At 44.9% G+C, this 9,645-nt stretch overlaps 1 long non-coding RNA gene across 1 annotated transcript; it reads left to right on the forward strand.

The window, feature by feature from the left end:
• Positions 1-1,221, forward strand: LOC131998825 (uncharacterized). The gene is made up of 3 exons (XR_009398884.1): positions 1-70; positions 844-951; positions 1,158-1,221. It is a non-coding gene; the product is annotated as an uncharacterized LOC131998825 (long non-coding RNA).
• Positions 1,222-9,645: the final 8,424 nt, after the last annotated feature.

The following is a 9,645-nucleotide window of genomic DNA, read 5'->3' on the forward strand; positions in this document are numbered from 1 at the left end:
CTTTTGCCAGCTCCTGGCTTAGGGGGACTTTCTGCATGAATGTCGAGAATAATTTCTCAGGAGCCCCAGAGTAAGTAGTTTCGACTTTGATGTGGCACGAGTTAAATGTGGCAGGTTTCAGAATTACTTGGGGGAAAATTCTATTATTGCAGGAGTCTGGGTAAGGAGGCAACCCCCTCTAGAGGCTTTAAATCCTCATCTGAGCACCACTTTGGGAAGGCTCTCCGCTGGGTTTCCCACCGTTGGCACCTCTATCACTCTGTCCCTGTTCTGGTTTATGTCCTGTGGAAGCTCCACTTGCATTTACCATTAATTACAATAATTAAAATTAAGCGGTGCCTCCTGTGTGGGAATTTTCCAGTCCCTGAAAAGCGGCTTCCAAGTAATTCTTTTTTCAAGAGCTCCCTCTGCTGGTAAGTTCTCAGAAGGCACCACGTCATCGCATTTCCAGCCGCAGGTGGGTTTGGCCGCTGGGAAGGAGCCAAAGGCTGATTGGGATCTAGAGATGGGAAGCATCGCTGTCTCAGTGCGGAAACCAGGCTTCTCAAAGCACACCGGCATTATCTCTAAAGATAAAGAATTTCACTGTCGAATTTGGTGAGAGAACCAAACTCCCTTTGAATGCAAACTAACAGTCTTCTTGTTAGGTAGGAGAAGCCTGGAGAAGACAAATCCTTGTTGACTGCCGGCTTCCCAAACAACCTGTTAATAAGGCGAAGATGAGTTTATTGCTGACCACCAAACGGAAGTCTGATAGTGTCTCAATAGGGAAAGGGGACGGTCTGATTAAGATGCTGAGGTCTGGTTGAAGGTAGGGTGTTTTTTGTTTTGTTTTGTCTTCAGATTGTCTTATGTTTAAGTCATCTCTACACCCAGTCTGGGGCTTGAACTTAGAACCGCCAAGATCAAGAGACGCATTCTCTACTGACTGAGCAGCCACACGCCCCTAAGGTAGGTCTTTCCGTGTGGGGAGAAGGAGGTTTGGTTAGGACTGGGTAAGGATTGGGTTAGGATTTGGGTAAGGATTATTCTAGTCTATGACTGGGGGACGCAACAAGGTAAGGGGAATCTAGGAATGTGATGATCCGCTGATGATTTGACAAGAGTTTCCAGAATTTCTATAATGAAACAAAGTTTTGCTCCTTTGCTTTTCCAAGGTCAGAGTCTCTGGACTCGTAAAGTTACGCTAAGGAAGGTGACAGAAGAGTGAGGACCGTTCGTGCAGACAGTAAGCTGTGGGGTTTGGGGATAGAGGGTTTGCATTCTCAGCTTTATAAGAGGGTACATGTTGTCTAAGAAACCCAGTGTGGGTTGGATGGCAGCACAGCTGGTGCCCTGGGAACTTGGGCAAAATGCTGGGCCTGCTCTGGGCTTCTGGATTTGTTAGGTTTGGAGCTGAATTTACAACTCTTCATTTTTAGATGTGGGACTCTGTGGCTATGAGGGAGCCCATGAAGGAAACCAGGATAGGTCACCCCCCAAAATATATCTCTTTGACATAAAAGTTATTTTGAGGGTGCCCGAGTGATTTTGGCTCGGGGTTGAGATATTGAGGCCTGCGTTGGCTCTGCTTGAGATTCTTTCTCCCTCTCCCCCCTCCACCATGTGCAAGTGCTCTCTGTCTCTAAAATAAATCAATAAACCTTGGGCTCTTGGGTGGCTCAGTTAAATGTCTGCCTTCGGCTCAGATCATGATCCCAGGGTTCTGGGATGGAGTCCCACCTCAGGCTCTTTGCTCAGGGAAGAGCCTTGCTCCTCCCTCTCCGCTCCTCTTTCCCTGCTCCCCCCTCCCCCTTCCCCTGCTCCTGTGCACAAGCACAGGCTCTCTCTCTCTCTCTCCCTCCCACTTATTCTCTCTCTCTCTCAAATAAATAAAATCTTAAGAATAAATAAAAATAAAATAAATCCATAAACCTCAAAAAAAATTGAGCTGAAGGCAGTTAGCAACAAACCCAGAGGGAAAAACTCCCCCTTTTCTGACTAGCAGCAGGATATAAATTCTTCTTTTACTGGAGTGAGACTCCACAGAGATGGGATCAGAGCAATCTACAAACAAATCTTGTTAAACTAACCCTTATCTTCCAAGGACTACCTAGCCCTAGTTGGATTACCCTGAGGCCTAAATCTCTTTGTTTTGTCAATTCTTCACGGAGTCACTGTTCCTTTGTCTAAATGACATAAAAGCTTCCTGCTCTGGTTACCTTTCTCTCTGGTGAAGACTTATCTTGGACACCTAAACATTTAAAAAATGTGTAGGTTTTTCTCCTGTTCCTGTGTCCTTGTCAGCTTAGGTAACCTAAGAGGGTAGAGTTAAATGTTCTCTTCCCCAGTGCCTGGCAAGGGGTTGATCTCCACAGGCTGCCGCAGTATTGGTTGGTGTCTGCATTGGGCCCCAGGGGTGCTGAGGCAAATGAGAGACCACCATATCCCCCTCTAGTAGAAGGGGCCCTCATTTAAGAGCTACTGAAGGTGCACAGGGGACAAGGACCAGGCTTGGCTGGACGCAGGGAGAAGACAGGAAAATCTACAGAGTTGACAGTAGAGCTGGGATTCATGGGCAGGTGGGAAATCACCCAACTGGGAAAGGAGGACCCACGGGAAGGTCTCTCAGGCCCAGAGGCAGGAAGGCTCCTGTGTTCTGGGTATGACAAATGGTTTTGTGTGGTTGGACTCCAACATGCTTTGGGAACAATGCAGGAAAGAGGCTTGGGTCAGGTGCTCAAGGGTCTGGTTTGCGAAAGTGTTGATCTTTATCTAGGAGGTGGTAGCAGAAAAAGTTTTAACAGGGAAATGCCATGCTATAGACTTGTTGTTAAAAATCTCCTTCAGCTGCCGAGTTGTGGTCAGGTGCAGAAAGGACTGACCAGCCTGGAAGCTGTTGTCTCAGTAGACTGAGGACCTTCACTAAGAACATGGCTTTCAGGGCACAAGGAAGAAAGATTCAGAAGGAAGGCACAGAATCCCCAGGCCTTTTTGATCCACTGAATGTGCATGAGGAAGAGGCAAGTATTTCTAGCTCGGATGAGGCAGCAGACTTTGGTTCAATTCACTGAGATGGGAAAGGCAAGAAAACAAGTGGGCTATTGTGGAAGGTGAAGGGTGAGAATTTGCCATCTCCAAATAGGCCCCATTGGCATAAAGATTATTTTGAGTTGATTATTTTAAGAAACAGTAGACAGGGGAGAAGCTCTGAAAACAGAGTAGACAGTTGCCCTTTTGTAAGGGAAAATTACATTTATAAAAGAAACCTGCATATGTGAGGGTTTTTTCCCTTCTATACCTGGAAGGGAGGGATGAGTGAATCTTTAAAAAGTCGTATCAGTGGGGAAGCCACCAACTTAAATCTGCATAATAAAACTCTGATGGACCAAACTTTCCCTGGTTATCCCTGTACACCGTCCTTCCCATACCCTTTTATGTTTCAAGCTGAAGATGGTATTTCAGCCTGAGTTCTAAGCCACCTCTTGGAAAGTTTCTTATTACCCCCCCCCCCCCCCCCCCCCCGGGTATGTCCCACATATATATGAGACATACATGCTAATAAACTTGTTTGTTTTTCTTTTGTTAACCTGTGTTTTGGAATAGGGGCCCCAGCCAAGAATTCAGAAAGGTAGAGGAAATGTTTTTCCCCCTCCTCTCAAAGCTGGTATGTTCAGCTTTGGACCTGTTGGCTGGAAGTTTCAGAGGATGGGCATAACCCAGGGAATGCCACAGTAGAGCTGCTCTGAGAGGTGGGCGTGGAGCAGACAAGATGATTCGGCTTCCTTGGCAGGTAGGAAGCTGACGCATGAACTGGCTGAAATCAGCATGACTGACGACGGAGATGGAAAGGAGGAGACGAAGAAGCCCCTGCAGGAAACAGTGATACCGAGACAGAGAAACTGAAGGGACCCCCAGGAGGGGAAAAGCTGGATATTTTTCCCCCTCTGCTTCTTTTCTGGCTTCTATTCTTGCCAGGGCCTGCACCCCCACCTCACTCTACACATGCCTTGTAAAGCAAATAGTAGATGCCCTCCTTGTAAGAGACAAGGAGTTAATGGTTTCTCTAGAATAGATAACATCTAAGGAAGGACCAGCTGAGAAAGACCAGAGGAAGGAAGGAAGTTATCCTGCGTATTTCAGACCACTGGTGCTACACATCTCAACGAGACCCCTGGTTTCAGGGAATAGGTGACTTACGATGTCCACTTGGATCTTGTCCTCATTCTGACATGTTTCTGGATGTCTGAGAGGACAAGTGCTCCAGGCAATCAGTAAAAACCCCAGAGCCCAAGCAAAGACGAGACTTCCTCTTTCCCTTTCCGAGTGTCCCAGATGCTCTGTCTGTATCTCTCTCTGTACATATTTTCAGCAAACTCTTCTTTTGCCTCCTGCTGGCTCACATTTGATTTCCATCCTGCACAAAGCCAAGGACCCTCCAAAAACCCCACTCTGGGTCTTTGGACGTGTCCTGCCACCATCAATGTATATGCTGCCGTATCAAAGGCTGAGCAAAGCAAGATGGCTTATAAGGTCCTATGACTCTCCCTTCAGAGATAGTGGTTTTTCTCAGAGATCAGAGACACCTCTTGGGGCACCTACACACATCTGAGGTCCTCCTGCCACCCTGCCCTATAGAAAGGGCCTTGACAATGTAGAAGACCATGCTGAGAAAAGGGAAGGAAAAGATTACCCCACCTCACAGGACAAAATGAGGAGGACAGAGAAGGTAATTCGTTTTTATGGAACAGAGGATTTGACCTATTTCTTCCTCTGAATTTAATCAACTCAATGCCTGAAAGATTGGGAAACAATAAAGCAGGAAGGAAATTGTTCCAGTGAAGGCTGTGCCAGCTGCAGGAAAAGCAGGTGCGTCTGTGCTGTTGTTCATGTCTCAGGGGCGGAACCAGGATGATGAATGGTCCCCAAGGGAGTCGGGGCTGAGCCAAAGCTGGGGAAAGGGTCTGAGTTAGAGACTCCTGGGTAGAGGAGGTCAGCTCACAGGAGTGCCCCAGGTTCTCTGACAGCCGTTCTCAATCTTGAGTGCATCACCTGGTGGGGTGGGATTGCTGGCCCTACCCTCCATCTCTGAGTCAGTAACTCTGGGGTGGGGCTGGAGAATTGCATTCTTAACAAGTTCCCAGGTGACCAGGGACCTCCCCCTTTGAGAGCCACCAGTGTCTGAGATTCCCCAAAGGGTAATGAGCATGCCATCACCCAAGATCATTTTAGAAAGCACGCAGATGAATATCATACATTGTTACAGTTATATTTTTATTTTTAACTGTATTCAAAAGTGCCGTTTGCATATCAAATTCATGACTTTAAGAATATTTTTGCTTCAAACAAGGCTTAAGGTATAAATAAAAAGTGATGAATGTAAATAAAAATGTTGAGCCAAAAATGAGTGTAGGTAAAATTTGAATATAGGAAAAATGAGAAAGTGGTTTACAAATGACTAATATTTACGAAGTACGAGACGAAAAGGAAAGCAACTTGACATTTATACCTAGCATGTAGCAAGGGTGAGGGTGGCTGTTTGAAACTAACAACCGGGAAGGCGTGGCACTGCTGGGTCAGAAGGGACCCAGCCCAAAGTAGTCCGTTCTGCTGCAAAAGCTGATCCAGCTAAATGTCATGCCTGGTAGAGTAGTTAAATGAGGATGAGGAAGTTGAAGTTAAGCAAAGCTGTTTTCCAAGATCACAGTCAAATTAGGGGCAGAGATAAGAACAGCAAAATGTACGCAGGGCCCTCACCTGCAAAGCTGGCCATACTTCTGCTATCCCTGCCCCCTTCCTCCTCTACCTGGGAAATAGAGGGTTTCTCCCACTGTACCTACACTGTGTCCTCCTTCCTCTCCTGTCCATGGCCCAGGCTCTCCACAGGGGTCATTGGTCCACCCTTACACATGTGTCTGTGAGCCCCGCCTGTAGATCTTTTTAGATTGCCCTTGTGCAACAAATATTTTGTGAGCCCTGCTCTGTGCCTAGAGACTGTGCTAGAAGATGAGTACACCAAAGCCGTAAGACACAACTGCTACCATTAAGGAGTTCACAGTATAGTGCTGGGGACAGATAAATAATTATGTGAAAAAAAATAATATCATGGAGTGGTGAAATGCCAAAGGGAGTTGCACATGTGGAAGGGACACCTAACTGGAGAGAAAGTGATTTAAGGCCACCTAAAGGTGGTGACTTGATCCGAGTCAGGGAGACAGCCAAATGGAGGGACAAAAGGAGGCTATTCTAGGTTGAGAGAGGAGTAAGTGTGAAGGAACAGAGAAGAGAGGAAATCACTATTGATTCAGGTGGTTCAAGCATTGAACATGAGAAAAAAATAATACAATGTGTACTATGTTGTAAGCAGTTTATATACAGAAAAGGATATTCCTTGTATATTCATGTATATACATATCTGTACATATGAATTAATATACAAACCTATATGCATGTATATATGTACATAAAACATGCATATGATAGGTATGTCACTGCCTACAAATTTGTGTGCACCGTGTGTATGCATATATGTACACGTATGCATGTATAGTATATGTACAGTAGACATTCATGCATATATTAATTAAATTTTAAAGTTCACAAGCCTATCAGGCAAGTGCCATTATCATTCTCATTTAACAGATCCGGAAACTGAGGCATGGAAAGTTTAATAATTTCCCCAGACTTGAGGGTGTATGTTTAAGAATAAGCAAATGTATGGCAAATAAAACCATTGGAATGAATAAGAATGTTGGGGAATGTTTGACTATACACAACAAAATGGCTGCAAATGGTTCCCAAGACAGACTAGGAAGCAAATATTCAAAATAGGAAGGAAACAGCCACAAATAACCGGAACCCCCCATATCTTGGCTGAATCCCAAACAGTTTCACATACAAACTTACAATTTCCATGTCAGGCTACATATGTGTGTGTGTGTGTGTGTGTGTGTGTGTGAGAGAGAGAGAGAGAGAGAGAGAGAGAATGAGAGGGAGAGAGACAGACAGAAGTAGTGATTTGGTGTATATTAAACATTTAATATATACCACAATTTTTACAAGGCTTTGAGTTCCTTAATTTTCAAAATCAACCTAAAACCTCAACACCTAGAAATGGTCCCTCAACTTCAGGGAGGCCCTGAATGGGAAGTTTGGATTTTAAATGTGTCCTCAGTATCCCTCCTAAACTGGCTGGTTCCTTCCCCGCAGCAGCACCGAGAGCTCTTCTTTTCCCAGAACAATCTCTTGAAGCGGGATCATCTCCCTCTTGCACCCACATGAGTAACGTGGCTTTTGGATCTCTTGATTCTCTTGAGTTCCCCTCCCCACCTCCTTTTTTAAGACAGAAAAAGAATCAGGAATTCCCATTCTTGGGTGAACATGTGCCAGGGTCAAAGAACACGCGGATTCTACTTATGGGGCTTTTATATGTCCTTCTTCAAGATGTCTGAACATTCATTATAATTCAGGTAGGATAATCAGACTGCCAAATTTCACTTGGCAACAATAAATAGAGCTGTGGTTTTCTTTTGTTCATCAGATTTTTCTGTGATTCTCTATAATAGCTCAAGGTTTTTAAATTTTTGCTTCTAAAATTCAGATATGCCATAAAACATCGTGTAAGTTTAAGGTGTGTCACTGAACCAAATGAGAGTTTGGCTCCCCAATGCACAGCAAGTCAATAAAAATGGACACCGAGCTTTTGCAGAGAAGAAAGAGAGCTTGTTTATTGATGTGGCCTCACCCAGGAGAAAAAGGAGCTAATGCTCACAAGTCCTGAACTCCCTGATGGCTTGCAAGTGGAGGGGTTTTAAGGGCAAAATTTGGGCAGGGATCTTTCGAGAAGCTGGATACTGTTGATGGGATGCCCATGATACTGTCCTAACAGGTTCTCTGGTACTGCTGTCTGGTCCTTTGAGGACTTTGGCTCTCAAGAGACTTGGAATCTGAGAAGATTTCTTTATATTAGAGAATTCATTAGGTACACTAGGTGACTATATCTCTTAAGGTCGTGCTGGTTAATTACTGGTAAGTTAGTGGGGTTGCAACTCCTCTAGGTTCCTTGGTTGTTTGGGCTGAGCTTGGGAGTGATAGGACATCTAGCAGTAATTCTTCCACCTGAAGGGGCAAGGTGGACGCTGGTTTCAGGCGTATACGGCATGTTGGTTTGGTGTGTTTATGTAATGCAGTAGGATTAGCTAACACCTCTATCACATCACATAATTATCACTTCTTTTTTTGTGGTGAGAACAATTAAGATCTAATCTCTTAGCATCCTTGACGTTTATGATACAGTATCACTGACTGTATTCACTGTTCTGTGCATTAGCTCTCCAGAACTAATTTATTGGCTAGTTGCAAGTGTGTACCCTTACTGTACACAAGTCTCTGTCATGTGATAGATTAGAAGTTTAAAAATGGGTCCTTTACCACAGAGTTTGAGAAACATGGGGTTTAGAGAATTTGGGGTCTTTAGCATCATATAGCATTACCTGTGAAGCAGAACTGGAAAAGAAAGCTTGAACTGATTAATTGAGTCATGTTATGGATGATGATTTTTTTTTTTTTTGCAATTTTTTTTTAAGTGACATAAGCCTATTTTGGGGCTCTGAGAAGGCCAAGAGAGAGAAAGGATCGGAAATGTATGAAATGTTCTGAATTTTGTGATGGCTCTAATTTTTATGTTTTTTCATCCATCAGTACGTCAGACAAACACATCAGACAAAACGGATCTGAGGTCTTCATGTGGGCCACCAGGTGCCAACTTCAGTGTAAGCAGGTAGGGCTGATTTACTGTGTTTCATTGGCTGTGGCAGAGAATCAAAGCTGTGGTCCCAGGGGTCCCAGCATCCATGGGAATGGGGGTCCTGTCACTTAGATGGGGCAGGAGCCCTGAGATGTTCCCAAACAATGGAGGGCAACAAGACACAGAGTAGCCAGAGACCTGATAGCGGGCATGAGGCAGGCAGAGCAGAGATTGTGTACCAACAAAGTATGGCCAGAGATGAGAACATCCCAGTGGAGGTCAAGGAGAACATTGAACTGATCTGCCACCTGCCCCTCACTCCTTAGCATTTTAGAAGCCCCCCTACCCCCGTATTTAGGTGCACCCTTTAGAGAGATCCTACATGTGACTTAGCTTCTACCTTGTGTAGAAAGGAGGTTCAAAGCAGAAAACGGGTTCACATTGTGCACTGCTTTTATTTCCCTTTCTCCAGCGATGCTTGGAACAGAAAGGCTGGGATGTACTTTATTTCCCAGGGGCCCTATCAAAGAGGCCCACATCAAAAAACCCAAATCCTAAATATTTCCTGACTCTGATGCAAGGGTGTGAAAATGACAGCAGCTGCCAGAAAGTTGGGCTCATTGGGAAAAAAACTCAGACCCTCATTAACAATCTCAATTATTTATTCCTATGTAGTCATTAGTGGGACTGATGAAGTCAGGTCTCGGGTTCCAGCAGGGCCGCCGGAAGACTGCCTGATTTTACTGGAGAGGAAAGGACAGGAGAGACGGCCTGTCCCCTGCACTTGCTAACACCCATGCCCAGCATGGAATATTAGGTACCAAGCACTAACTTCCCAGGAGGCTGCTGGCTGTTCTCATTTGCCAAAACTAAAATCAGGAATGACCCAGCAAACGTGGAAAATAGAGACAGCGTTCAAG

Source organism: Mustela nigripes, chromosome 13 (assembly GCF_022355385.1).
Source record: "Mustela nigripes isolate SB6536 chromosome 13, MUSNIG.SB6536, whole genome shotgun sequence".
NCBI lineage: Eukaryota > Metazoa > Chordata > Mammalia > Carnivora > Mustelidae > Mustela > Mustela nigripes.